The 5,000-nt window shown below is 53.0% G+C and overlaps 1 non-coding gene across 1 annotated transcript in view; it reads left to right on the forward strand.

Annotated features, from left to right (window-relative positions):
* The first annotated feature begins 4,188 nt into the window (after positions 1–4,188).
* Positions 4,189–5,000, forward strand: part of LOC126127137 (small subunit ribosomal RNA) — a 1,909-nt gene continuing 1,097 nt past the window's right edge. Inside the window, exon 1 of the ribosomal RNA XR_007526994.1 lies at positions 4,189–5,000. This exon is cut by the window's right edge and continues 1,097 nt beyond it. This is a non-coding gene — a ribosomal RNA (small subunit ribosomal RNA).

Genomic DNA, 5,000 nt, shown 5'->3' on the forward strand with positions numbered 1-5,000 from the left:
ATCCACAATTGCTCAGATAAGCCACCAACACCCACACATGTCCTACACAGGGGTGCACCCAACACCACCACACTGCCTCCTGTTACGGCACAGAAACAATGGCAGGAATGAATCACACAGGTCTGCCGCTCCCTTGCCGCAACCACAGACGCGGCGCGCCTCCAGTCACGAGCGAAAAGCGCATCCTGACGAGACATAACTGCTGTGACATACTGAAGCTGCCTCAGACATTCACTTACAATGATCACTACCAACGAACCTCGGCCCCCCCCCCCCCCCAACACACTCTCTTACCACGTTGTGTACTGTAATCCAACCCATTTCGCACCTTAACCTAACCCATTTTGCACCTTAACTTAACCAAATTCGTAACGCAATTTGTACCGCAATGTAACGCAATGTGTACCGCAATGTAACGCAATGTGTACCGCAATGTAACGCAATGTGTACCGCAATGTACCGCAATGTGTACCGCAATGTACCGCAATGTGTACCGCAATGTGTAACGCAATGTGTAACGCAATGTGTACCGCAATGTGTACCGCAATGTGTAACGCAATGTGTACCGCAATGTGTAACGCAATGTGTACCGCAATGTGTAACGCAATGTGTACCGCAATGTAACGCAATCTGTACCGCAATGTAACGCAATTTGTACCGCAATGTAACGCAATTTGTACCGCAATGTAACGCAATTTGTACCGCAATGTAACGCAATTTGTACCGCAATGTAACGCAATTTGTACCGCAATGTAACGCAATTTGTACCGCAATGTAACGCAATTTGTACCGCAATGTAACGCAATTTGTACCGCAATGTAACGCAATTTGTACCGCAATGTAACGCAATTTGTACCGCAATGTAACGCAATTTGTACCGCAATGTAACGCAATTTCTACCTTAACCTAACCCACGTTGTGCCTTAACCTAACCCACGTTGTGCCTTAACCTAACCCACGTTGTGCCTTAACCTAACCCACGTTGTGCCTTAACCTAACCCACGTTGTGCCTTAACCTAACCCACGTTGTGCCTTAACCTAACCCACGTTGTGCCTTAACCTAACCCACGTTGTGCCTTAACCTAACCCACGTTGTGCCTTAACCTAACCCACGTTGTGCCTTAACCTAACCCACGTTGTGCCTTAACCTAACCCACGTTGTGCCTTAACCTAACCCACGTTGTGCCTTAACCTAACCCACGTTGTGCCTTAACCTAACCCACGTTGTGCCTTAACCTAACCCAAGTTGTGCCTTAACCTAACCCAAGTTGTGCCTTAACCTAACCCAAGTTGTGCCTTAACCTAACCCAAGTTGTGCCTTAACCTAACCCAAGTTGTGCCTTAACCTAACCCAAGTTGTGCCTTAACCTAACCCAAGTTGTGCCTTAACCTAACCCAAGTTGTGCCTTAACCTAACCCAAGTTGTGCCTTAACCTAACCCACGTTGTGCCTTAACCTAACCCAAGTTGTGCCTTAACCTAACCCACGTTGTGCCTTAACCTAACCCACGTTGTGCCTTAACCTAACCCACGTTGTGCCTTAACCTAACCCACGTTGTGCCTTAACCTAACCCACGTTGTGCCTTAACCTAACCCACGTTGTGCCTTAACCTAACCCACGTTGTGCCTTAACCTAACCCACGTTGTGCCTTAACCTAACCCACGTTGTGCCTTAACCTAACCCACGTTGTGCCTTAACCTAACCCACGTTGTGCCTTAACCTAACCCACGTTGTGCCTTAACCTAACCCACGTTGTGCCTTAACCTAACCCACGTTGTGCCTTAACCTAACCCACGTTGTGCCTTAACCTAACCCACGTTGTGCCTTAACCTAACCCACGTTGTGCCTTAACCTAACCCAAGTTGTGCCTTAACCTAACCCAAGTTGTGCCTTAACCTAACCCAAGTTGTGCCTTAACCTAACCCAAGTTGTGCCTTAACCTAACCCAAGTTGTGCCTTAACCTAACCCAAGTTGTGCCTTAACCTAACCCAAGTTGTGCCTTAACCTAACCCAAGTTGTGCCTTAACCTAACCCAAGTTGTGCCTTAACCTAACCCACGTTGTGCCTTAACCTAACCCACGTTGTGCCTTAACCTAACCCACGTTGTGCCTTAACCTAACCCACGTTGTGCCTTAACCTAACCCACGTTGTGCCTTAACCTAACCCACGTTGTGCCTTAACCTAACCCACGTTGTGCCTTAACCTAACCCACGTTGTGCCTTAACCTAACCCACGTTGTGCCTTAACCTAACCCACGTTGTGCCTTAACCTAACCCACGTTGTGCCTTAACCTAACCCACGTTGTGCCTTAACCTAACCCACGTTGTGCCTTAACCTAACCCACGTTGTGCCTTAACCTAACCCACGTTGTGCCTTAACCTAACCCAAGTTGTGCCTTAACCTAACCCACGTTGTGCCTTAACCTAACCCAAGTTGTGCCTTAACCTGCTCTGTAATTGGCATATGACACGTTACATTAATCCAGTGTTGTCTAACCACAACCCTCTGAATATAGTTCGCTACTCGCACCGCCCACCCTCTTGTGTATCGTTTCATGTTCAACACTTCGCAAGTGTTGCTTACTTTTTACATGCTCCCGCTGTACACTGTAATGTGGACGACTGCAGGATGTACATCGCCCCCACCCTCCCCCCTGCCTTCGCACGCTGGTCGTTCAGGTGCTTGCGTGTTCAATGCCCTTCGCAGCTGTTCACTGGCATTCGCATGTCGAAGCGCTCAGTCTACGTCGTGGTACGGCCTGTGTCCACTGTCCGCTGATGTCGTAAGCTTAACCCTCACATTGTACTGCACATAGGTCCGTATGTACTGCATGATACGCTGTGGCACATGTGTGACCGTACAACGACTGCGCCCAACAACAGCGAACCATACGGTCCAAATGTTGTGCACTCAGCCACGTGCCGTCTCCCCATAACAGCTACATTGCAGTGTGGTACGCCATAGAGACGTGTGGGATTAACGGACGCCCTGGATGGCGATCAGCATGAGCCGTCTGTTGATGTAGTGGCGCGTGTATTCAAACGTAGTCGTCTCTTCTCACACAGTGTGATAGCATGGTGCACCGCGTTCCACATCTGCGACATGGTACAGATGCTGGTTGACAGTCGGTCTCGTAATGGACATCGCATACGTAGGGGGCCACCTCCCACGTGTTCTCTAGTCGTGCACATTTTGTTGCGTGTATGTGGGCAGACGTAGTGTGTCGTGACACCTAACAGACAGGTATGCAATAATCGTTGCATTTGCAAACTGGGATGGACGTCTACGTTTGCTGGTGACGTTACGCAAATGAACAACTGGTAAACCCATTGTGGTGCGGTTGTTGTTGCTGGAGGTAAATCAGTAAGGGCAAATCTGTGTGTGAAGCGATACGCGGCGGTGGCTGGGTGGGACCGTCCCCGGCCGGTGAGGGGGGGCCGCCCGGCGTGCTGGCCGCGCGGTGCGTGGGCGCACGCGCTACAGCCGGCTGGTGGGGGCGCCCAGTGGCAGGCGCGCCGGCCGACGGACGCGGCAGGCGGCGCAGCTGCGCGCCGGGGCACCCTGCGCGCGGCGCCGGGCGGCCAAAGTGGGTCCTCGCGGGCCCGGTGCGAAGCGTGGTGGACATCTGCAGTGTGCTGGTCCGACTGAGGACTGTGTGCGTTGAGGATGCGCCGCCGCCCGGCACTCGGCGCCGCGACGCCGTCTGCTGCTCGGTCGCCCCAGCGGTTCTCGCTGGTGGTTTGTATCGCAGTTGTGCAGACGTGTTGGCACGTGCGCTGTGCTGGGAGAGTTCGCTTCGGCACCCACGTGGGGCCTTTGCCCTTCTGTGGCGCTGGCGTTGGAGCTGCCGGTCACCGTAGGTGGCGCGTGTTGTCTCCCGCCGGCAATGCCACGACAGCACGCTCCCGGGCCTCTGTCGGCAGCGGCAAGCTCAGTTGGGAGCACGGGTGGTCGCACCTAAAGCGTCTACTCGCCTAACTCCGGGCGATTGCGCCTCTCTCGAACCCGACCAAGTACTTAGGACGGCGCTGCGCGCCGCCGGGACCTGAGAGGGTTTCGAGGTGTATTGTGCAGGGGAGCTCAGCCTCCTCCTGTTTGCAGAATAATTGAGCGGACGCTTGCGTGTTCGCGCGGGCCCCTGGGACACACTCCCGGGCGGCCGGCTGCTCAGCTCTAGTTGACGCAGCTCCCTGGTTGATCCTGCCAGTAGTCATATGCTTGTCTCAAAGATTAAGCCATGCATGTCTCAGTACAAGCCGCATTAAGGTGAAACCGCGAATGGCTCATTAAATCAGTTATGGTTCCTTAGATCGTACCCACGTTACTTGGATAACTGTGGTAATTCTAGAGCTAATACATGCAAACAGAGTCCCGACCAGAGATGGAAGGGACGCTTTTATTAGATCAAAACCAATCGGTCGGCTCGTCCGGTCCGTTTGCCTTGGTGACTCTGAATAACTTTGGGCTGATCGCACGGTCCTCGTACCGGCGACGCATCTTTCAAATGTCTGCCTTATCAACTGTCGATGGTAGGTTCTGCGCCTACCATGGTTGTAACGGGTAACGGGGAATCAGGGTTCGATTCCGGAGAGGGAGCCTGAGAAACGGCTACCACATCCAAGGAAGGCAGCAGGCGCGCAAATTACCCACTCCCGGCACGGGGAGGTAGTGACGAAAAATAACGATACGGGACTCATCCGAGGCCCCGTAATCGGAATGAGTACACTTTAAATCCTTTAACGAGTATCTATTGGAGGGCAAGTCTGGTGCCAGCAGCCGCGGTAATTCCAGCTCCAATAGCGTATATTAAAGTTGTTGCGGTTAAAAAGCTCGTAGTTGGATTTGTGTCCCACGCTGTTGGTTCACCGCCCGTCGGTGTTTAACTGGCATGTATCGTGGGACGTCCTGCCGGTGGGGCGAGCCGAAGGCGTGCGACCGCCTCGTGCGTGTTCGTGCGTCCCGAGGCGGACCCCGTTGAAATCCTACCAAGGTGCTCTTT

Source organism: Schistocerca cancellata, unplaced genomic scaffold (genome assembly GCF_023864275.1).
Source record: "Schistocerca cancellata isolate TAMUIC-IGC-003103 unplaced genomic scaffold, iqSchCanc2.1 HiC_scaffold_486, whole genome shotgun sequence".
NCBI classification, from domain to species: domain Eukaryota; kingdom Metazoa; phylum Arthropoda; class Insecta; order Orthoptera; family Acrididae; genus Schistocerca; species Schistocerca cancellata.